Below are 26,055 nucleotides of genomic sequence, written 5' to 3' on the forward strand. Positions count from 1 at the left end.
AATTACGTCAATGTGATGGCGTGTGCCTGTAGTCCCAGCTACTCGGGAGGCTGAGACAGAAGGATGGCTGAGCCCAGGAGTTTGACGTTTACAGTGAGCTACGATCACACCACTGCACTACAGCCTGAGTGACAGAGCAAGTCCCTGTATCTAAAAAATTAAAAAGTTAAATAAAAAAAATAAAGCTGGAACCAATTGACAGTTGGTGCCAGTGACAAAATTCAGGCTTTCCAGTGAAAATTAATTTTGGAAAACATGTCTGCCACTACGAGCTTGACAGTTTCCTAATACTTAAACACTTTTCTAACAAAAAGACTATAGAAATGATCCCTGAAAGTATAGCCTTACCAAACACTTTTCTAATGAGATCAGTGGTGAAGTTACAGAATGTGATATCTTAATATTGTATAATAAAATGTATCAACAATGGAAAGATCTACATAACTCAGTAAACCAATGTTTCCAAATAATCAATGTATGATATTACAGAATCATACATAAGTAAAAACCTACTCAGCATGCAAGGTAAACCAAATATTTTAATGCAATAAATATTAAAATTTCACTGACATGGATTCAGATTTCACACTGCCACCAACCTTTCAAACTACCATTTGTCAAAGTTTTAATTAAGTATCAAAAAGGAATATCTACAATTATTTAAAAGGTTATGAAAATACTCCTCCTTTTTCCAAACTACATAGCTGTGTGAGGCCACATTTTCTTACATGCTTCAAACAAAACACATCACAACTGCTTGAATGCAAAAGTAGATGTGAGAATCCAGCTGTCTTTTATTAAGCCAGACAGTAAACTGATTTACAAAATGGTAAATGCCACTCTTTCCACTAATTTTTTTTATGTTTTGGTAAAATGGTATTTTTCTTTCAAAAATCATTATTTATGTCAACACATAATAGGTTTTTAAATGAACAATATTTTTTCAATGTCTCCATTTTGTACTATGGTAGATATCAACAGATATCATCCATATAAACAAAAGTTCTTTGAGGTCCTCAATAATTTTTTTAAAAGTATAGAGGAGATCAAGTGTCAAGTGAGATCAAAGGTATGAGGAACTGCTGCTTTAGAGTATAAACCTAGGAGTGAAACTGCTGGATCACAGGGTATCTTATCTCCAGCTGTATGAGACACTGGTAAACATGGTTGTACCAGACTATACTTCCACCAGTAGTTATTTATATATTCTGAATATGGGTCGTTTGTCTCTTGTGTTCTAAATACTTTTCCCAATCTGTCTTTGAGTGAATAGAAGCTCATCAACAGAAGTCAAACTTATCAGTCTTTTCCTTAATGGTCAGTACTTTGTGTGCCTTGTTTATGAAATCTTTCTCTATCCCTAACTCTATATTCCTAATACATTTTTCTAAAAGTTTTATTTTAGAAGAATGAGTCATGGAATCATTTAGGTGGGCTACAATCAGCATTTTTAAAACAAACTACCTTAGAATACAACAGAAGATAGCAGAATGCTTTGCACATAGTGAGGATGAGTATCGTTTCAAGGAAATGTACTGCTTTGCATTTCATAGTTAGATGCCTGCTACTACTTACTTATTAGTTATTAAGGATCTCTCTGGGCTTCCAACTATGGCAAGGAACTCCGGAACTCCGCCACTCTTCTCTGCATTTTCATATGTCACATTCAGAAGTCATTCTGTACTACTGTTACTAAGTTTCCATCTGAATCTTTAAATGCAATTTAAGAGATAGAAGGTTATAGGTTCAAATGTTTCAAAAGAAAATTAAAAACTGGAGACCTTAGAGTTTTTTGTTTTGTTTGTTTGTTTGTTTGTTTTGAGATGGAGTCTCACTCTGTCGCCCAGGCTGGAGTGCAGTGGTGCGATCTCGGCTCACAGAAAGCTCCGCCTCCCAGGTTCACGCCATTCTCCTGCCTCAGCCTCCTGAGTAGCTGGGACTACAAGCGCCCCCCACCTCGCCCGGCTAATTTTTTGTATTTTTTAGTAGAGATGGGGTTTCACCGTGTTAGCCAGGATCGTCTCAATCTCCTGACCTCATGATCCGCCCGCCTTGGCCTCCCAAAGTGCTGGGATTACATATGTGAGCCACCGTGCCCGGCCAGAGTTTTTCAACTGATTCCTGGATATGTAAAGATATCATTCATCGTTTTATAGTATCACAATGATCAGGAAAGCTGCCCTTCCTGCTGCCACAATAAAGCTTTCAAGAAAGCTGTGTTGATGTTTTTTTTTCTTTAAGAGAGAACTGAAAGCACTTTAGGACATTTTCTAGGTCCACAGAATTTCAGTATTTCTCAGCAAAAGATAAATCCAAAACAAAGAGGAGGGGAGCTGATAGCACAGGGCACTTGTTTTAACTTGCTTGACTTTACAAAGGGCTGAGGAGAGGCTCCAGAATATTCCTCAGTAGGAAAGCTGCTGCCATCTCCACCATGGGAACTGGAAAAGGCATTCATGTCAAATATTTGTCACCCTTGAGTCCCTAGTATCTTTCTAGAACGTAAGTTATTCCTTCAAGACTCAATGAATATCTATACCCAAATATCTACTGACACATGAACTTACCTGATACTTTTAATGTCTAGCGCAGTATTTTTCAAACTACAGATCATTATCCACTGAGTCATGAGATCAATTAGATGAATTACAGTCAGAATTTTTTAAAAAATGACCTACCTTTGAATATAATAGAAAACAGCAGAATGCCTTGTACATAGTGAGGATGAGTGTTGTTTCAAGATAATTTTCTTCAATCAAACGTGTGTGTATACGTGTGTCTCAATGTAAAATACATTTCTTACTGTGGATTTCTGTCCAAACATTTGAAAGGCGCTAGTTGGGCACACTGTACTGAGCATACATGCTGGGTAATTTTCTGCCCAGCTACTATCTTTCCAGGGAAACAGCCACCCAGCCACTTATAGCCATACAGGCAAACACACATGTCACCATGTTTCTATGTGACCCTCACCTCATGAGTTACTTGCTTATAATTTTTTAACTTGGCAGTCACAGAACTTTTCAGTAACAGAAGCTACAGGATAAATTGCTGGTGGGCATGTTTCCAGCCATACGGAGAAATGGTCTGCTCTGAGAAGGAATGGAATAAACACACAGAAAGAGGCAGAGATGAAAGATGGAGAGAGTTCTGGCCATACTGAGGCCAGTTGCATTACTGCTCTTCCCACAGTTTGGCGGCCCAATTCTTTCTTAGATCCTGTAAGCCAGTAAGTCCCCATTTTCTGCTAAGTTACTTTCACAGGTTTCTGATATTTTCAATCAAATATATATGCAATGCCTGTTTTTGTCCTAAAGACTTGGGGGCTGAAGTGATGAACTGAAAATTTCAATCCCAATAAATAATAAACACATTATTGTCCTAAAATTCATTAACCTCCCTGCCCTCACCACACTCTATTTATCATGGAAGGGAAAACTGGAACAATTCATTAAAAGTTACAAATATTAAAAGATTATTGCTGGCCAGGCACGGTGGCTCACGCCTGTAATCCTAGCACTTTGGGACGCCAAGGTGGGCATATCACAAGATCAAGAGATCAAGACCATCCTGGCCAACATGGTGAAACCTCGTCTCTACTAAAAATACAAAAATTAGCTGGGCGTGGTGGCTCATGCCTGTAGTCCCAGCTACCCGGGAGGCTGAGGCAGAAGAATCACTCGAACCTGGGAGGTGGAGGTTGCAGTGAGCTGAGATCGTGCCACTGCACTCCAGTCTGGCGACGGAGCAAGACTCCGTCCCCCCAACCAAAAAAAAAAAAAAAAAGAAAGAAAAAACAGGCCGGGTGTGATGGTTCACGCCTGTAATCCCAGCACTTTGGGAGGCCGAGGTGGGCAGATCACGAGGTCAGGAGATCGAGGCCATCCTGGCTAACACAGTGAAACCCCGTCTCTACTAAAAATACAAAAAATTAGCTGGGCGAGGTGGTGGGCACCTGTAGTCCCAGGTACTCGGGAGGCTGAGGCTGGAGAATGACATGAACCCGGGAAGCGGAGCTTGCAGTGAGCTGAGATCCCGCCACTGCACTCCAGCCTGGGAGACAGCGCAAGACTCTGTCTCAAAAAAAAAAAAAAAAAAAAAAAATTACTGCTGAAATTCAACTGTCATCTTCACCACTATAATGAAATAAAGAACATTTTGGGGGCCGGGCACGGTGGCTCACACCTGTTATCCCAGCACTTTGGGAGGCTGAGGCAGGCAGATCACGAGGTCAGGAGATCGAGACCATCCTGGCTAACACGGTGAAACCTTGTCTCTACTAAAAATGCAAAATATTAGCTGGGTGTGGTGGTGGGTGCCTGTAGTCCCAGCTACTTGGGAGGCTGAGGCAGGAGAATGGCGTGAACCCAGGAGGTGGAGCTTGCAGTGAGCCGAGATCGTGCCACTGCACTCCAGCCTGGGCGACTGAGTGAGACTCCGTCTCCAAAAAAAAAAAAAAAAAAAAAGAAAAGAAAAAAAAGAACATTTTGGGGTAAACATGGTAAGCGGAGGTGGAATCCTCAAACGTATGCATTATTTATAATATTTTACTTCTGTCTCTGGCCTGATTTAAAGCCAGTGAGACACATTATGGTAGTCAGGTACTGCACAGTCCTTTATCAATACAGTGTCTTTATTTTTTAAAAACTAACCCAAAATTGGCCAGGTGTATGGTTCACGCCTGTAATCCTACCACTTTGGGAGGCCAAGGTGGGCAGATCACCTGAGGTTAGGAGTTCGAGACCAGCCTGGCCAACATGGTGACACCCCATCTCTACTAAAAACACAAAAATTAGCTGGGCGTGGTGGTGCACATGTGTAATCCCAGCTTCTCGGGAGGCTGCGGCAGGAGAATTGCTTGATCCTGGGAAGTGGAGGTTGCAGTGAGCGGAGATCACACCACTGCACACCAGCCTGGGCGACAAGAGCGAAACTCTGTCCCAAAAAAAAAAACCTCGGCCGGGCGCAGTGGCTCAAGCCTGTAATCCCAGCACTTTGGGAGGCCGAGGCGGGTGGATCACGAGGTCAGGAGATCGAGACTATCCTGGCTAACATGGTGAAACCCCGTCTCTACTAAAAATACAAAAAACTAGCCGGGCGTGGTGGCGGGCGCCTGTAGTCTCAGCTACTTGGGAGGCTGAGGCAGGAGAATGGCGTGAACCCGGGAGGCGGAGCTTGCAGTGAGCCGAGATCACGCCACTGCACTCCAGCCTGGGAGACACAGCGAGACTCCGTCTCAAAAAAAAAAAAAAAAAAAAAAAACAAAACCTCACCCAAAATCATTCTATTCTATTGAGTTCTTAGACCCTGGAGAACTAAGTGAGGGCAAAAACACCCGATTATAGCCAAATACTGCTGACTGAGAGGCAGAAACATGAGTAAATGAAAAGAGGTTGGCTAAAAGGCAAGAAATGGAAGCTGAGTATGATCCACGCGAAGCAAGCAGGATACTGAATGCGGTTTTTTAAGTTAAAGAGAAACTCATTCCTCTAAGAATGTAACACAGCTTCCTCCCATACCTGCTTTATTGGAGACTACTTTGCCCTTGAAATTTACAATCCAACTGCCTTTGTGTATATCTGAATATTTCATGCAGAGTACTGTGAAAACTGACCCATTTACACCATGCAGTTTGTTCAGTTTGGGAAGCAACTATTGAGAAAGACAAACTTAATTCTGGTGCAAATTAGGTCTATAAAGGCATTCTATGAGTGTTCATTGGCAAAGTGATCTCTTTCATATAATGACACTTGTAATTATTCTGATCAATTTTGCATTCCCTATCAATTCAGCTTGACTTGGAGACAGCCCAAATTATCAGGGGTGCATTCAGAAAGGCTCTCCAGGTTCTCAGCTGATCAGTGCTCAGGGAAGGCCGTGAAACATGTGGCTTGCTCACCATTAGCTCTTTGAAAATGTATTTTAAGCAGTTCAAAGTTATTAGCAGAGCTTTTATAATATGAGTAATATGTGATTTTCTAAGTTAAAACTTTTAGGGACAAGACCTAAAGAGAAACTTGGTGCTAACAATAACAGTTTGATTTGCTTTTAATATTATCCTTCAGCTTCTCAGGGATGGGTGGCATTATTCCAAAAGTTCCAAAGTGGCCACAGTTGCTATTTTTGTACAAATAGGAGGTCATATAAGAACATATAAGAAAGGGCTTCTTCATAAATGTTTCCTGACGACCAAGACCAAATTTGGATTATCTATGACATTCTTAGTCTTTTAAATGGCTGAAGACTTAGCACTAGGTGCATTTTCTCCTGAATTAAGTCTCTCCCACTAGATCCAAAACTCCTCCAGAGCTGGTTCCACACAGGTCTTTGCACAGAGTAGACACTCAGGAATATCTGCTAGAAGCTCAAGTCAAATTAGCTCTTGAGACAAGATCTGTACCTCTGTTGAAGGAGGTGTCCTTTAAAAGAAAGAACACAATGGTCTGAGTTTGAGGAAGTGGGCCCTAGTCTTTGCAATTAACTGGAGTTTCACTTTCCTTATGAAGGGCTTTACTCTAGATTTAAATATATATATACATATTTGAACCAAATGGTCCCTAAGGTTCATTCAGCATGGTTCTAAGTAAGAAATAACAAGGCTCTTCTTTTATTCAATTATTGACTTCAAAGTCAATCAAGAAGCTACCCTTTGATGATATATATGTTCTTATTGTGAGTAACATGGAATGGTCATTAAGGCAGATTTTTAGACGGTGGTTTTCTGTGAAAATATGAGAGTGACAGATAGGGAAGACCAGGAAACTAGAGGCTATCAAAGTGCTGGTTGCATAGTGGAGGGACTACTGGAGCAGGATGGCTCTAATGACTACTAGCTGTGTGCCCTTGGACAAGCTGTAAACTCTCAGAAGTCTGTTTCCTCATTTGTAAAATGGGAGGCAATACCTCACAAGGTGGTTGTGGCTGTGGGTGTTAAATAGGATAATGCTCATGACAGCACTTACAAACTGCAAGGCACCATATATAGATGGTATTACTCCTTGTACCAACCTGCCAAAATGGTTTTTTCAACAAACTCTGAAGTAGTAAAATAAAAAGCTAATGCTTTCCCAAATAACTAAAATTGAAATTCTACTTTGTTTTCTGTTCATATGACATCTACGTGTGGAGTGGACAGCAAGACAACTTAAGAGTTAAAATCTAAGCCCAGCTTGGCTCTCCAGCTGGTCTACCACTGACTTCAGTTATCTAACATCTGGCCTCTGCCCTTACTACTATTAGTTTACAATTGCAAACAACCTCAGGCAGTGCTGAGAAACTCCACTGCCTGTTAGATGATAAGCTGGGGCACTTCAGGAATTGTTTTGCTTTGTTTTTAACTTAAAGCTGGTTTGGGCAGACCCCCTACTGCCATTCCTGTAAGAATACGTGTGGGTTTCCCCAAGGGCAGTGTTGGGGAAGACCCGGACTGGCACACACGCTGCACTGGCTGCTTTCTGCACTGCATTCCACAGGGTGCCCACAGCACTGTAAGGGCTGCCCTCTCCTTGAGCTCCTGCATGAGTAGCTTACCGCATGGCTGCTCCTTGCATGGGCAGCTCCCCGCAAGGCCAGCACAATGCATTGCACAGGCTGCTCTCTGCACGCATCACTCCATGCTCACAGCAGCCCTAGACTTTGAGACTTTAACTGCAGAACAGAAGTGAGAGGCTTTGGCCGGCAGCTGTTACTTGCTCCTTATTCTTTGTCACTCACAGAAAAAAGAGAAAGATGGTAAGAAGGCAGTGACTTGTTTTCTTTGTTTCTTCATAAATGGAGGCTTTGAGAACCTTCTATATACTTTATTCCTTCAGCCTGCTGTCATTTTAAAAACTGGTAGTGTCATCTTTTAAAGGCAAAACATTTTTTTCCATTTAATGCAATAAAATGCAAAATAAATAGCCTTTTAGATTGTTTTACTTTATTCAGTAAGATATATTTCTTTCACCCAAATTTATTTATTTATTTAATTTTTTCTTTTTTTATTTTTTGAGACGGAGTCTTGCTCAATCACCTAGGCTGGAGTGTAATGGTGCAATCTTGGTTCACTGCAACCTCTGCCTCCCAGGTTCAAGTGATTCTCCTGCCTCAGCCTCCTGAGTAGCTGGGACTACAGACACACGCCATCACGCTCAGTTAATTTTTGTATTTTTAGTAGAGACGGGTTTCACCATGTTGGCCAGGCTGGTGTCGAACTCCTGACCTCAGGTGATCCTCCCACTTCAGCCTCCCAAAGTGCTAGAATTACAGGCATGAGCCACCACGCCCAGCCCAAATGTACTCTTTATCTTGGGTATATTTTAGTCACTATTGTATAGATGCTAGCTTATTGAGGTTGCTAAATAATTAACTTCTGATTATCACAGCTTTATTTAAAACTCATTTCTTTGAGTGCCTGCTATCTGCCAAAGTACATTTTAAAAAGCAGTTTATTTTTTAAAACTACATTTGCTTTTCAGTCAAGGGTAAACTAAAATCAACATAAATTTGTATTCCCTAAACATACACCTCCCAGGTGAGCTGCTCCAAGTTCTGGGCATTCAGCAGAGAAGGTCCCCATACTTCACTATGGATAATCCACACATACCTAAGCACTCTTCCCGCCTATTCTTAATGTCACCCTGAAAAACTAACTCAGTCACAAACAGAAAACCAAAAGCTACCTACAACCTGAAGTATTCCCAAATCAGATATGCAACTATATAAATCATGGAAAGTAATAGTTCTTTTTCTACTTTTTGTAACTGCCTGAAAATAAACCAGAAGTGAGCACATGAGAAAAGACAACTATTTTATATAACAAATAAGTTATATTTTCACCAGTGGCTATTCAACTTTCTCTTCCTCCCCCAATAAAATTCTGATTTCTAACTAATAGAGCAGTCCTTTTATGTTGGTTTTGCCTCTTCCAGTTAACAACACAAAAGAATTACGACCATTCATCCTCTCAATTTTATGTAGCTTTCAGAAGCCAAATGAGCAACAGGATCATCTTGTTAATAAATCTTTCCAATTAAGCTGTGAGTATAGGCTTATGCTAGATTTTTCAAAGGCTCTCTCAGAAGCAGAGGAGTGGGTTACCTTATTGTCTAGGAGTTCCCAAATGCAAAAAGAATGTATCTGATGTTCATGCACAGATGTCTTGACTGGGGAAAAAAAGAAAATTCATAAATCATCAAACCACACATTTTAGATGGGAGAGGAAGTAGCAGAATGGAACAATTAACAGTTACTACTCTACAGAAATTATTTAATATAGTGGAAAGAGAGACAAGGCAGGGCTTAGAAGGCCTGAATTTCAGTCACTCCCCCACCACTTACTAACTTTTTTATTCTCTGGACTTGAATTGGCACATTTCTAAGATGGGAACAGCCACAATTCTCTTGCTGATCACACAGATTTGTTGTTGGGATTACATGTGAAAATTCACAGATAAGTACTTTAAAAACAGTTTTAAAGGGCTACTCCAGTGTTTCTGACATTAACAAATTTCTCTGCATTACGTTCACTCAAGCGTGACTGAAGATGATCAAAGCCGGCCCTTCCACAGTTCTGTCAATGGGGAATCTCTGAAGTGGGTCCGCTATCACCACTGCATGGGGTGACGTCAGGCTGTTGTTTACAGGAGAAGAGAGGCTGCCAATTTCCACTGAGCCCAAGACCTCTGTGGCCAGGCTTCTCAGGCTGCACATGAGCAAGAATGGACTCTTTATGTGTGGCATGTGTGGACATGCACCAGTTCACGTTCAGCGGCACTAAAACAACAAAACTGCTTAACTGCTTGGTGTGAGCACAACAGCATGCACTTTGGATCTTATTTCACTTAGAAGACTACGCAAAATTGATCAAAATGCAACTTTCACTTTTGTTACTCTGAAAGTGGGGAAAACCTGTCATTCAGCAACTTTATCCTCAGTTTGATTTTTAAAAAGCATTTTGAAAGCAGAACAGTTGATTCTAGTTTTTACAGAACTCCCCTCAAGCTCTATATTCACTAACAAAAAGAACTATGGACAAAATATTTCAAAGCATAAAATATGTTCAGACTGCAGTAACCAAGTTTTATAGGAACCACTTCATTTTCAGAGTGGTTGCAGTTGCTTCTTCCTATAAGTTCAGGAAGTACTCACTCAAGTACTAACATAGTCTAACTATGGGGAGATATTTTGTTACATTTATTACTATAAAGGGGAAAAATCTGGCTTATTAACATTTGCCCATTCATGAAATTTCCTGGCAGAAATCAGCCTGTTAAATCAAATTTAGAAGGGCAAAAAAGAAAATAGGGGCTGCATTCATTATAATCTTTCTTCAACTATCCATCACCTTCTGGGATAGCAGTCAAATCAGGAATAATATGGGAGCGGATCGTGTTTATAACTGGCAATGAAACTTTACTTCAGACAATAAATCTCGTGTAAATCCTAACACTGGAACACTGAAGAAGAGATGTGGGAAATATTCTTGGTCCCTGGAAATTAGTTTCTTTGGTCCTGTTTTAAGTGTAGCTGAAAAAAGGAGAAACTATGGCTCAGTAATAAAATGAAGCCCAGAAAGAATCCCAAGTTCTGTTTTTGGCTCTGCAGTTGATTACATATAATCCTAGGTCAAACACTTAGCCAAGATAGGCCTTATTCTCAGTGTCTGAGAAATGGTGATGATAATAACAAATATTACTTTTCAATTTTTAGGAAGACATAAGACAAAAAGAAGATAACAAGTGAAAGTTTTATGCAGCATTACCTTACAGGAACTAGAAAAGAACAGAAACATGGACTGGGCATCCAGCCGGACCCTGGCCAACTCCTCTGAGAGCTGTGGAGGAGAACTCACTAAACAAGGGGGAAGTGCCATGAGCACTTCCTTCATTCTATAGTTAGACGTAACAGGAATGTAAAAAGTATGACACCAGTTCAACTTTTTCAGGGTCGGTGCCAGCAAGTAATATTGGCCACATATCCTAAAGACATCAAAAAACGTAGAGGGCTATCTAACGCCAGGGTTCCTCCCCAGCATGAGTGCTAACCCAGATGCCAAACACCTTTGTAGAAAAATCTGGAAGTAGTTTCGGATTATACTTGAAAATGGCTGTCACCAGCTTCATTCCTTTATGTGGTGAAAGATACCTGAATACACGAGTCAATGATGATGTGAAACAAGGATAGCAAAAAGGCAGCAGGCAGGAGCATTAATAGTCTCAGTCAGGAATGCTTTAAATGAGCAGGAATTTTATCGACGGAAAAAAAGCAATGATTAGAGCAGAGCTTCACACATTTGGAGCCAGTACAAAGTTCACGAACTCTATCTTTAAAAGAATAAAACCTCACATAAAGTAAATCAGTCAACTTGTCAGTCAAGGCAATCAGTAAGAATACTAAGAGAAACTGAATTGACAGGAACCCTTATTCTTAATATTTGCCCCGATCCAACTTTTACTTAAAATTCTAAAACTGGCTATTTGGACTTTGCTTTTGTTACCTTTTCTGTTTGTCAAATTGACAGGATCACTAAAAGCAATTATAAATGCACACAGAGAAAATAGGAGGACATGTGAAGAACAGAAATTTATAAGTGGGTTGACCAGGCGCCCGAGTTTCCACTTGACACCCCATGGTGTAACTGCTCGCTGCACTCCAGTACATCAAAGCATCATGTGCTTGATGGTGTGATAGTTAGAAAAGTCATAATACACTTGCTTACTACACATTTGCTACATAAACTGCCTCTCCAGGAGCACAAAGGGTTCCAAGAACTCACTACACAAATGCTCATAGGTGACTGTAAGCACTGAATCATTTCAGCTTCAAAGACACACCTAATAAAAAGCAGGTGGATCACCTGAGGTCAGGAGTTTGAGACCAGCCTGACCAACATGGAGAAACCCTGTCTCTACCAAAAGTATAAAATTAGCCAGGCGTGGTGGTGCATGCCTGTAATCCCAGCTACTTGGTAGGCTGAGGCAGGAGAATCGCTTGAACCTGGGAGGCGGGGGTTGTGGTGAGCCGAGATAGCACCATTGCACTCCAGCCTGGGCAACAAAAGCGAAACTCCATCTCAAAAAAGAAAAAAAGGAGAAGACTCCATTCCATTTCAGTAACTGACTAAACAAAACAGAGCTTTTCTCTGCCAATAACTTTTTCCTAGTCATAAAAATGCCTATTTTTTCCTCATCATATAATGGTGTAATGAGTTTAAACTGATACCTGCATCTAGCATTCAAAAGTTAATATTTAAGTATTCCATAGAGAATCTCATTTTGTATTCCCAAGGTGAGAGGTAGGGATACTGTTAGCTGGAATGTCAACAACTTGAACTGAAGAACAATTTAAAAGAGTAATTCTCACACCAACAATGTCAATAAGTGTACGAACAACATAAAGAGAAGCAAAAGAATCTTAAAGAAAAGGCCTCTATTTTAGGAAATGGAAAATCCATGTTTAAAAAACTCCTTATTCACATAATTATTCAATAATAAAAGTCACTGTTTCTCCAAAATACATGAACCTAGGTCACCAGAACAGTTGTCAGAGGCCATATGAACTGATTTGTAGACTGCACAAACAAAAAATGGTGGTAACAAGCATCTCTCCTCCATCATGAAAGTGATCTCTTTTATGCAATGCTTCTTTGTCCATCTCCCTGTCCAATCATCATGTAAGATCAAAACAGAAAAACAAGTGGTCAAATACCTTTATAACTATTAATAACCCTAAATTAGCCCGCATGGAAAAAGTTTCCATTTTTATCATATTGTTCTTAAAATGCCTAAGTACTGCAAAAAATAAATATTCATGACCCATGTCAATCTAGTGTACTTACTATTCAGTAATCACTACACTAGTGATAACGTGAAATTAGTGGCAGTGGAACACAACAATGCTGAGGAGACAAGAGTGTCTTTGTACCACAAGGATTTCATGCTAAGGTAGGAAAGATGGATCCATGACCTGGTACACAATAAAGCTTATGTCTAGGGACTTAGCCAAAGTACAGACAAATTTTCTCCAAGTATAATCTCTTTTCCAAATAGTTTTTAAAAACTATTGTAAATGTATTTTCCTTAGCTGGTCAACAATTTTTCACTGGTCATGCTGCAGTTTTCAGTCAGAATAAGAATTCCTCGAGAAAAAAGAAAACAATAAATGACCTGGAACAATTGCAGTTTGCCCTTAAAATCCATTGCACACAACTTGAAATTGTAGATCTTGCCCATGAGAAGCTCCAAGAGAGTACACAGGAATGACAGAATTAAGAAAGAAGCAAACATAAAGACAAAGCGCTAGCAATTGCTCTATCATTGGAGTATAAACCTTCAGTAATAAGTGGCAGATAACACACTCTGGACTCTTTGTTGCTTTCCAATCCACTGTTAATTAGACTTTTGTTCTATTCTCTCAGGTAGACCAAGAAGTAGGGGCAAGAAACACAGTTAAAACATTTCTCAACAGAGAGGAAAAAGAGAAATTGAGTCAGTCCAACTGCTTAGTCTCAATTGGTTTTTACCTGCTTGATTGTTTGAAGACAAGAATACACCCTGATCCAGCAATGAGTATGGTCAACTGCGCAGCCGTGAATAAACGTTTCCCATACAAGACTTTCACGTCACGGCAAGGCCAGTCCTATTCTAGTTGGGAAATTAAATGTTAGTTTGTTTGAGCTTTTGGATCTTGATCTTGGCTTTCTTTTTTTTTTTTTTTTTAAACACTGGGTAGTGGAAATAAAAACAAAATCAAGCTATTAGATGGGAAACAACAGCCATTTCACTTTTCATTTCAGCCTCTGAGCCATTAGTAGCAAACCTTGGCTAAACAGTAAAAGTATTTGTTACACAGCAAAGGGAATCTTGTCCACAAAACTTTTCTGCAAGGCACTAACATTTAAAATGTGCTCAAATGAAACCAAGCTTCATAAGTTATAATCATATTTCATCCTTCTTAAAAATAACCAATAACTTCAAGGAATGCAATATGAATTTCAAATTTTTTTATTCTCAAAACTCAGCAATTTTAACCAAAATTATAGCCACAATGTCCTTTCTCTGGCTTCTTTAATAAAATTATAATTTATCTCAGAGCTTTGCCTTCATTGTGCAGCATTACAATTATAGAACCTAATTTGAGATGTGTTAGAATTATCAACACACACTTAAAGAGTTCCTTTAAAAAACATCTCTCTGGCTGAAAAGATTCATGCCAGCAGAAGCTCTGAATTACGGATCGAACCATCCAAAATCTGAGTATTTTCAGTATTTACAGAGTTAACAGATCAATAGCTACCTCAACACTAAATCTAAAAATTAAAGACACTGAAAAAAAGTAACAGAAAGGAACAAGCCAGGGTTCAGCATCTTCCAAGTCAAGAGAGAGATCAGACTTCTCACCCTTCTTCCATTCTCTTGCCACGGAGGGCGGCAGAATTAAACGTTCTACTTACAGGGGTCAACAGGGATCAATAACTTTCTTTCAAGAGTGATCCTGTCATTTTGGAAGAAAATCCAAAAGGGAAGAACATCTCATGTAATTAGGTTGTGGCAATTTTGCAGGAAGTCACAGGTGTTTCAGAAGTGCTTTAGAAATACCACAGGGGGAAAAATATGACAATCCTTCTCTATTTTGAAAAGGGCATGCCTGAACAAAGACCCTCCATTGTTCCCGCATACAGTATTGGAAAACATGTCTTTGGAAGATGACTCTCTCCTGCAGTAGGTATGAGAGGGTTCAAGACCAAAGAATCCAAAAAAAAAAAATGTATTGGCAAATTAGACACTTTTTTTTTTTTTTTTTTTTTTGAGACAGAGTCCTGCTCTATCACCCAGGCTAGTGTGCAGTGGTGTGATCTCAGCTCACCGCAACCTCCACCTCCCAGGTTCAAGCAATTCCCTGCCTCAGCCTCCCGAGTAGCTGGGATTACAGGCGCCTGCCACCATGCCTGGCTAATTTTTGTCTTTTTAGTAAAGATGGGGTTTTACCATCTTGACCAGACTGGAATTAGACATTTTTTTTTTTTTTAAAGGAAATTCTGGTGAAACTGGAGCAGCTACACTACTGTGGTGAGTCTAGATTTTCCTAAAATATCAAAGACCTGGTCTGTCCTGCACAAATAAGTTACTATATTTCAAATACCTTTTTATTTTGCTTACCTTTTCATGGGTCATCATGGTTTTCTTTTCATAAAGTGGGAAATCTATTTCAACTCGGTTTTTATGGACAGTAAAGCTGAAGAGATTTTTCTTCACATTTGATAAATATGTACAACACACAGTTTTTTAAAGTGTTATTTTTAAAATATGGGGTCTTGCTACGTTGCCCAGGCTGCTCTTGCACTCCTGGGTTCAAGTGATCCTCCTGCCTCAGCCTCTGGAGTAGCTGGGACTACAGATGCATGCTGCCATGCCTGGCCTTGTACACAATGTTAACAATTTCCCGTCCTTGGTTTTGGAAAAACATCAAGTGAAGTTGAAATACATAAGATGTTTCTAGGGATATATTATAGAAAAAATTTAAAAGAAATACATAAGGCCGGAAGCGGGCGCTCAAGCCTGTAACCCCAGCACTTTGGGAGGCCGAGACGGGTGGATCACGAGGTCAGGAGATCGAGACCATCCTGGCTAACACGGTGAAACCCCGTCTCTACTAAAAAATACAAAAAACTAGCCGGGTGAGTTGGCGGGCGCCTGTAATCCCAGCTACTCGGGAGGCTGAGGCAGGAGAATGGCGTAAACCCGGGAGGCGGAGCTTGCAGTGAGCTGAGATCCGGCCACTGCACTCCAGCCCGGGCGACAGAGCAGACTCCATCTAAAAAAAAAAAAAAAAAAGAAATACATAAGAAAAAAATAAGATGGGCAAGATAGGTTAATGGAAGGTCTGACCAATTTGCAAAGCTCACATGAAATGCTATGCCCTAGATAGTGAGGTGAGAGGTCAGGTAGGAGACCAGCCAAGGGAGAGTTACTTACAAATGCTTACTAGTATGGAGGGTGGCAGCATCAAAGGAAGATGGGATTTTATGTAAGATTGAAAGGAGAGAAGAAAGAATAGGAATTAACATTTAGTAAACATCAGCTTTGTGTTTGTTGCTTTACTTATTTTATGTCAGTAATAAGCATAGAGGTAGATACCATTGTTCCCATTTTACCGCAAAGAAAATGGAGTCTTAGAGACATACCCAACATCCATTCCTCCCTTCCTCTCCCTAAGTGAACCCCATCCTGGCTCTAGGGGTAGGTTTACAGGTTAGTCCAAGCCATCCAGGGCAGAATGCTCTCTGAAGACAGTTACTGGCCCAGAAGTGAGCAGAGATGCCCAATCAGACAGGAAAACTGACAGTCCATCCTGTGGAGAGGTTTCTGACTTCTCAATACGGTGATGTATGGCTATAACCCAGCGGAGGAAGGAGCTGAAACAAAGTCAGAGCCAACAAGGAGCCTGGCACAGCAGAAAGACACTCAGAACCTGAGCTCCAGAACTGACCAACCCTGAGGCCTGCCCTGCCTCTGAATTTTTTGTGAAAAGAATACATTTCCTGATGATTCCAGCGAGCTTGAGGGCAGCTTCTAAAAGCATCTTAACTGATACAAGACCTTCACTTCTGCAAGGTCACCTGCAGTGAAGGGTCAGAGCAACTATTTGAACCAACACTATTCCTTCTGACTTAAGACTGAGCTTTTCCCACGAAACCACACTGCGGCACGAACTTTGAGAAATGTTTCTTTCTTCTCATCGCTATGATCATGAGTTGGGAAAGCTAGAAAAGATTTTACCTCACTAAACATAGAAAATGTGTTTACCTCATAAAAATGTTTGAAGTAGTGGCCTCACTTGCAAACACAGAGAAGAAATGCATATCTTTACCAGCAATTTCCAGAATTCCATATTCTGTGAAACTTCTCACTTCATATGCATTTAATTTTTAGTAGGATATAAATTCATATGTCTTTAATGAACTGAATTTTTGAAAAGCATTCCAAGTTATTACCAATTTTCCTAGGTGTGATAATGGCATTGTGGTTATGTAGCAAATGTCCTTGTTCTCAGAATATGTATTCTGAAGTATTTGATGGTAGGGACTCACGATGTCTGAAACTTACTTTTACATGGTACAGGAAAAAAGTACCCAGAGAAAGAGGGACAGACTCATAAAGCCAATACGACAAAAGGTTAATAAGTACTGAATCTGGGTAGAGAGAATATGGGTGTTTGTTGAATTACTGTTAGGTTTTCTACATGTCTGAAAAGTTCTATGATAGAAAGCTTGGGTATGGGGGAATATGGTATGAGAGACAGCATCATAAAGCACAGTGTGGCTGTACATTACAATAACCCAGGGCCACACCTCTGGGTTGTGGCCTGGACATAGGTGATTCCAACGTGTCCTGCTAGTGTTGTAAAAAGAACTAGAGCTTTCAAATCACTCATTAATGCCCTGATAGCCCCAACCCCAGTAACACAACTCTGATCATTTTAGTAGACTATTTTTTTAATTCATGAAAATTTGCCAATGTTCTAAATTTAACATAGGCATTAATTCCAACAATAAAGAAGCTTCAGCTGGGCACTGTGGCTCACACCTGTAATCCCAGCACTCTGGGAGGCTGAGGCAAGAGGATTGCTTGAGGCCAGGAGTTCAAGAAAAGCTTAAACAACCTGGTGAAACTCCATCTCTACAAAAAAAAAAAAAATTAAAAATTGGTTGGGCGTGGTGGCTCACGCCTGTAATCCCAGCACTTTGGGAGGCATAGGCAAGTGGATCACCTGAAGGTCAAGAGTTCAAGACCAGCCTAGCCAACACAGTGAAACCCTGTCTCTACTAAAAATACAAAAAATTAGCCGGATGTGGTGGTGGGTGCCTGTAATCCCAGTTACTCAGGAGGCTAAGGCAGGAGAATCGCTTGAACCTGGGAGGTAGAGGTTGCAGTGAGCTGAGATTGCGCCATTGCACTCCAGCCTGGGCAACAAGAATGAAATTTCATCTCAAAAAATAAAATAAAATAAAAATTATCCAAGAGTGACGGTGCACACCTGTAGTCCCAGCTACTTGAGAGGCTGAGGTGGGGGGACTGCTTGAGCCTGGGAGGTTGAGTCTGCAGTGAGCAGTGACCACACCACTGCATTCCAGCCTAGGCAACAGAGCAAGACCTTATCTCAAAAAAAAAAAAAACATTCCTGATATTATACATATAGAAATTTACCTGATATATATACGGGGCAGCATAAGGAATATTTGATTAACATTAAACTACCAATTCACAAACTTATATTAAGATATCTGTACTGTGCTGAAGACCATAGAGGCAAGAACAATGGAACAAACTTAGTTCTTCCCTAAACAAATCTGTTCATAGAGTCTATGGCCCAACATGCCAAAATTTAATGTATAACATGCGGGGGAGAAAAAGGAATATTTAAAAAGCATTAAGCCATTTAACCTCTTCCAAAAAAAAGAAAGAAAGAAAAGAGGAGGAAAAAGCCTCACTAAAATCATGCTCTTTACTCCTTGCCAAAGATGAGTCATAATCTGTTAAACTATAAGAAAAGGATTCCTTGAAGAATACACAACTGCAATTCTCCAAATTCAAATGTGGGCAAATTACTTAAAGATACTCCACTGAGTCTTACATATGGTAAAAAGCTCTCTAAGGTCCTATATCTAAATTTCAACGGGCACAAAGGCCTCCTTAATTCTATTTGTCTTTCTTACTTTAAATATGTGTTTCTGGGGTATAAGATACAGGTGAATAAAGGGTGGATGAAATAAAGAAATAAAAAATAAATAACAAACTTTAAAAATATAATTCTTGGTCAGGCGCAGTGGCTCACGCCTGTAATCCCAGCACTTTGGGAGGCTGAGGCAGGCAGATCACCTGAGGCCAGGAGTTCGAGATAAGCCTGGCCAACATGGTGAAACCCTGTCTCTACTAAAAATACAAAAAATTAGCTGGGAGTGGTGGCGGGTGTCTGTAAACCTAGCTACTCGGGAGGCTGAGGCAGGAGAATCGCTTAACCCAGGAGGTGGAGGTTGCAGTGAGCCAAGATCGCACCATTGCACTCCAGTCTGAGCAACAAGTGCGAAACTCCATCTCAAAAAAAAAAAAAAATACCTATTGTAAGAAATGTGTGTGTGTGTATATATAATATATATTATATAAATATATTATACATATTACATATAATATAAACATATATAATATATAATATATAAACATATGTAATATATATTATATATAATAAACATACATCATATATTATATATATATAAGTTATATATATATATATATTTTTTTTTTTCTGAGATGGAGTTTCACTCAGTGGCCCAGGCTGGAGTACAGTGGCACAGTCTCAGCTCACTGCAACCTTCACCTCCTGGGTTCAAGTGATTCTCCTGCCTTAGCCTCCCAAGTAGCTGGGATTTACAGGTGCCTGCCACCACACCCGGCTAATTTTTTTATAGTTTTAGTAGAGACGGGGTTTCACTATGTTGGCCAGCCTGGTCTTGAACTCCTGACCTCGGGTGATCCACCTGCCTCAGCCTCCCAAAGATAAGAAGTATTTTATCCTGAAAATATACCTTACAATCTGGTTGGCTTTTTAAAAAGTTTTACTGATATATAATAAGTGCATATATTTAAAATGTACAATTTAATAAGCTGTGACATGTATACACCCTCAAAACCATCACAACTTTCTAGATAATTAACATAATTAACACCTTTGGTGGCTTTTTGAATCATATAGATTGAGTGATGGTTCTAGGAGAAATAGTTTTCAGGAAAAGAAACTTCATACAGGTTATCTTTTTTTTTTTTTTTTAAAGGAAGTATCCACATAAGTATCTGAATACTGTTGTTAACAGATAAACTTTGAGACTTTGGGGGTTTTTTCCGCTTATTTATTTATTTATTTATTTATTGAGACAGCGTTTCACTCTGTCTCATAGGCTGGAGTCTAGGGGCACGATCTTGGCTCACTGCAACCTCCGCCTCCCGGGTTCAAGCAATTCTCCTGCCTCAGCCTCCCGAGTAGCTGGGATTACAGGCCCTGACCAGGCTGCTCTCGAACTCCTGACCTCAGGTGATCCGCCTGCCTCAGCCTCCCAAAGTGTTGGGATTACAGGCATGAGCCACCGTGCCCGGCCTTTTTGCCCTAATTTAAATATAAGAGACAAGCATACATTGTATTATCCTATCTTAGATTTAGCTCCAAATAAACAAACACCTGTACTATAAAACAGAGATTCTTAATATTTTCAAACGTCCAAGAAAATGAAAACAAAAGCCACAGTCACATAACATTACATTTGAGGATTTAAACACACACACACACACACATCAGGAACTTCAGCTAATTCCAAAGCAAAACAATTCAGAGATATTGTATCTATAAATCATGGCAATATATGCAAACTTCCTAAATTTGTCATATTCGGTCTGGAGGACACCCATCTTGTAGGCAGGGCTACTCTAGGAAAAACCGAGGAAGAAAGTGTCTTCAGTAACTGCCAAAAGCCTCCAACCCACATTTTATTTAACCCTTCCAGTGATTTATTTAACCCTTCCAGTGATTCTTCCATTTTTTTTCAGAGAACTCCCCTTGTCCATGGGGCCCATATTGATGTATCAGGCTTCTCAAAGCTATGAAATAATTTTTTTTTTAAAACAGTGTCTCACTCTGTCGCCCAGGCTTGAGTGCAGTGGCTCAATCATAGCTCACTGCAGCTTTGACCTCTTGGGCTCAAGCCGTCTTTCTGCCTCAGCCCCTCCAAAGAAGCTAGCTAGGACCACAGGTGTGCACCACCACCTAGAACTAATATTTCTTGTGCAGAGACAGGGTTCTTGCTACGTTGCCAGACTGGTCTCATACCTCAGGCCTCAAGCAATCTTCTCAACTCAGCCTCCCAAAGCACTAGGATTACAAGCTTGAGCTACTGTGCCCAGTCTTGAATAATTTTTATGCTCAAGAAACTAAAATATATCCATACTGTGTCCATATATTCTATTCTCAGGCGCACTTTTTGCTTCCCAAGGTGATAGCTAGTGAATGTAGTAAATGGGTGGAATGCGTGCTCCATTCCCCTTTCCTCCCCTCTCTTGCTGAGCCACTGCAACAGCTTGCACAGAGACTATTCTACCCTTAAGTGTCCAGGGACAAAAAGAAAGCCTGCTAACCATCTTTGCCCAGACTTAAAAGGAAGGATGGGTTCCCAGGAAGGCCACATAGAACTTCTGCTAGAAGGCAAGTTCACTTGGTGCAAGACTAGGCTTACTGTAGTGGTCCACCCTAGACTTCCCATTAAGCGAAATCACATATTGCCTAATATAAATGATTTAATTTTCATATGGGGCTCTTTTGTCTCTAACTGGACTGTGAACACCATTATAGGCAGATGCCATATGTCTTATTATTAGTCTCTGATACCCCCAAGCACTTGGGACATGTATTAAATATTAATAAAAATAAAACAATTAATGAAAATCATTATATGTTATACTGTATTAATGCTACTTGTACTGCATACTTAGGTGTATCTACTTCAATATTTGAGGTGGAAATGAACCCTAAGGGTTTTATTTATTTGTTTGTTTGTTTAGGAAATTACATAGTACGATCACAGAAACAAAAAATTAGTTCTTAATGTATACTAAAGAAAACTTAAGATTTTCTTGCTAATTGTGCAATACAGCAGAGAGGACTCCATTTCCATTGTGCAATTTTCAGTGTTACCATTTTTCTCAGGCTCTATTACAAAGAAAACAAAGCAATAGGAGAAAACAACTTAAAAGTATAAAGAAAACCTAGGAGAAATTTCAGACTCTGTCCACTGTAAGGTTTTCCAGGGTTCAGAAATGAGGATGATTCATGATTTCTGTTGGAAACTACTGGCATTATTGTTTTTAATATTTCAACTCAAATTCATATAAAAATTGTCCATTTAAGTGAAATTTTGTTTTAGGATTTAGGATTCCTTTTATACCAAGTCAGCAGGCATAAAATCCATGTAAAGAATCCTTACTTTTTTCAGGTCATTATTGTACAATGTTTAATTATAACTACTCCAAAAAGTAGACAACAAGCTGTAAATACCCCCAAGATAGTTTGGAATTTCCATAAAGGCAAGCATATTCATCCCTCTTCTTCCCCGCTATATCATACGTGTTTAATAAGAGTAGCTGACCCATAGTAAGTGCCCATTAAATATCTGTTGAATTAACTGAATGAGTAAATGAACAGAAGCCCAAAATGGGATGCATATGTATAAAAAAGATCAAACTTCTTCCATGAGGCATAGATTTTATAAAGTACCATTTCTGGGAAATCTCTTATTTAATCAACTCCAAAACTCAGTTTATCTAATTTTGTTTTCAAATTGTTTAATAAAAAGTAAAAATAGACTTTGCTTTTTAAATCGAAAGAATTTATTTTTGTTTAATCAAATTTAAAACTTTTCTACTACTGATGTCTGAATAATGTCAGATATTTTGAGAAACTATTAAATATTTTCTCCAGATCAATGAAGTTTGGTCCTTATGAAAACTTTTTTACTTACAGGATTTTTATGTAAATCTTTTATGTTTAAAAATACAAATTTATTTTTATACCCTGATTTTCCAGATAAAAAGAACCCTTAAAATCAAAACTAAAGTTAACTCAAAGGCATACATTTCATTTGAGTTGAAGCCATAGAAGACAATGAAGCTGATGGTTACTTTACTAGGGAACATTCATCATTCCACAATGGTGAACCTTGGAAAATCTCACAGTGGACATGGTCTGATGTTCTGCCTGGCTTTAAGGAGCTAACAACAAAACAAAACAAAACAAAGGAGCTGCTCATCCCGGCTAATGTGATGTTCTCAGGCAAGCCACCCTCCTTGTGGTCAGGTGGTAATGATCATGGCAGACACCGTCTCCAAAGCTCACCAGGGCACCAGACATGGAACAAAAACAAAAAGCTTGGATGAAACATTTCAAGATAACGTGAAAAGAAAAAAATCTGTGGGCTCCTCCACATAAAATAGATTAACAGAAAATCAGCAAATAATAAACATGTTACAGTTTTCCCTTGTTACCACCTCATACAAGCTAAAACTTGGTCTTAGGTTTATGACGTAGTCCCTTAAGTTTGTGTAGATAAGATGATTAGAGAGTTCATCTTCTGAAACAAGGCAAAACAAATGTTCTATAGAGAAGGTCGTTCCATCAGTCTCATAAAGCAGACTAAATTAAATAAAAACCACTACTCCATACATTATATAGAGGCAAATGCAAAGGGAGCTAACAGAAAAAAACCTGCTATGATCAAGGAAAAAGAATTCCTATGACTCTTGGGAGGAGGACAGAATAGAGTAAAATGAGGAAGATGGTACATAAAAAGAAAAGAAAAATGTGGAAATATTAAGAAAAGTGAAATACAATGTAAGAACAAAAAGAAGGGTGTGAAAAACAGATGAAATTTAAACAAAAGGTAGACTAGTTTCATCATTTTATGTAGTATGTTAAAGGTAAATATCCAATACGAAAGAGTTATACATGCCAACACACAACACATTATAAACATCAATGTGAACTTTAAATTCAAAAAGAAAACTGATCATTCTAAGTTTCAGTGGGTTGGCTACTGAACCGTAAGGACAATATGTTTTTTAAAGTTGCTTTCTGCTTAGAAACCTCACATTTGAGGATCACTATTCACTCTTCTTAATGTCAGTTAGAAGAAATAATATTTCTTTACATGTCTTACTTGTTTTAATAGTTGTTATTCTGAGTACACTAGAATTTCATTTTCACTTAAAAAAGTGAGTAACATCATGAGGTTGTGACAATTCTGCTAATAATCACAGAGACATAAAACTGAATTCAAAGGAATGTATATAATGCTAATGTATATAATGTATATAATGCTAGGGCCTTCCCTAGCTTTCCGAAATACAAAATTAGCCAAAATAAATTAAATCCTCCAAGCCACTATATTTTGAAATAATGTATATTTGACTGCATTCAAGGTAAAAAAAAAAAAAAAAAAATGAGTATAAAGAAGGGTCCTTTCCAGGGATTCCATTCTTCTCAAAAAAATAAAAATAAATAATAAAACAAGAGATGTCCCACAGCCAAGTAATCCTTTTGAAATTTAAAAGTAAATAATACTATCAATTTTTCTATTTGAATATACTGCTAATGGAATCTAAGTCTGAACATGTTTTCCTGCAATGCAAGTGTAAGTTTTATAAACTTTAACTTAATAAAATGTATTAACTCTCAGATACCTGAAGTTTGTTCTCAAAAACATCAACATCTGTTATAACCCAGGACGTACCAAAATCTCAGTGTTAACATTTAAAACCCCATTCAGCTAAACCAAAGTTCACTGCTTCTTTAAAAAGTACCATATATATATTTTTGTGAGCATACTAGTAAGAAGTCTCTTCACATATAAAACGAAAAGGAAAAATGCCCATTAGGTAAAAAATCTGAAAGATCACAATTTTTAAATAATGGTGAACAAATATTCATTTCTAAATGCTAATGTTTACTTTGTATTTGCTTGCATTGTGTCCTTCTCAAATGCTTTTAAAAAGCACTTACAACTGACCCCTACAACTTTCTCTGTGAGTGAGCAGAGGGTAACTGCCTTCACTCATAGAGAGAGTGGTAAAGGTTAAGTGTAATGCTCAAGGTCACATGCCAATCAGTAGCATCACTCAGTATAGAACTTCACGGACCTTAATTCTGAGTTTACGCCATAAGATAATGCATATGTTATTTTCTTCTCCTTTTGATTACTGACAAAGTATATAGATAGTTATCCATGTCCCTAATGTTAGAAGATAAGGATAGAAATCGCAAGCCTCAAAGGTTATTTCTACCCCTCCTTGCTCTTCTTTCCAAATAACTGCACACAACAAACATTGTTTAAGAAAAAAACCTGCAGAAATTGTATATGTCTGTAAAATACTAATAAATACCCAAATGTCCTTATTTTTAAAAAGCTGAAAGAAAGAAAGAGGTGTGACCTATGGAATATATGTCATGCTAAAATGCGTCAAGTGAAAAATAAAGAGACTGTCTATCTTGCACACCAAACACTTAAGTACAGTCTCTAAGTGCTTATAAATTATTTCTTAGAGTTTCACTTTAGATTAGCTGCTTTAAATGTATCAAAACAAAAAAAGGGCAAGTTTTCTAAATTAATTGTTTTAGCCCATGAAAATGGAATATATTCAACTAAACAGGGTAAGTGATGATTTGGTTAAACAAAGATTTATATACACAAAATTGCTCACATTGTAATAGATATTTCATATATGTGTTTGAAAAGTGTTAACAATGTGATGGAAAACTGTAACAATTCTGAGTCGATTAGCATTCAGGTTTTATTACCAAGGATCTCTAATGAAAGATAATTCTGGCTTTTTATAACTTCAGAGGGCTCAGGAATTAGACTGGATTTTATTGACAAGTAAAATAGAATGATTCTATAAATGAGGCAGGTGGTAGGCCCCATCAACTTGGCTTGTTTTGAAAAATTGATTCCCCAAGTGAGTAACCATATTAAGCGTATGGTAAAGTTTAGTGTGTTTTATTTACTAATTTCATAACTTCCTTTATGATTCCTGCCACACTATTTAGTGCAGCTATTTCAATAGCTAATTATTTATTAAGTCTACTCAAGAGAAAGTTTCACTCTTGAATGGAAAGAGAATAAGGATGTGGTGCCTAAGGAAATGATGCCATTTTAAATTTCACATGATTAGGTTGATACATTATCTGTATTATTATTAATCTGTAACAGATAATAACGTCATATCATTTTTGGGACAGTCCAAATCCAATTCATATAATTCCTATTAATCATTAACAACATCCAACTTAATGACAGAAAGTGTGGGAGTCAGAAGATTTTATGATTAAAAACTGGACATGTCAGGTATCAAAGGAGGATATGACAGGCATACTTTTTCAGACTATTTTCTGTTTAACCTTGAAAATAAAAAATAGTTCTATAATGAAAAGTAAATTATACTATAATTCCTCTCATTTATTCTCTGTTTGCAAAAATAATTGAGA

The 26,055-nt window shown here is 38.6% G+C and overlaps 1 protein-coding gene across 2 annotated transcripts in view; it reads right to left on the minus strand.

Annotated features, from left to right (window-relative positions):
* The window catches only part of LOC105465151 (SERTA domain containing 2), a 123,531-nt gene that overhangs the window by 93,787 nt on the left and 3,689 nt on the right, over positions 1–26,055 (minus strand). The window contains exon 1 of one of the 2 annotated variants that reach the window (XM_011713422.3): positions 9,079–14,726. The exons of the other annotated variant lie outside the window; for it this stretch is intronic. The gene's annotated coding sequence lies outside the window, so the exon portion shown is untranslated. Of the gene's footprint in view, positions 1–9,078; positions 14,727–26,055 lie in introns of those variants that run through there. 2 annotated transcript variants of the gene reach the window in all.

Source organism: Macaca nemestrina, chromosome 13 (genome assembly GCF_043159975.1).
Source record: "Macaca nemestrina isolate mMacNem1 chromosome 13, mMacNem.hap1, whole genome shotgun sequence".
NCBI lineage: Eukaryota > Metazoa > Chordata > Mammalia > Primates > Cercopithecidae > Macaca > Macaca nemestrina.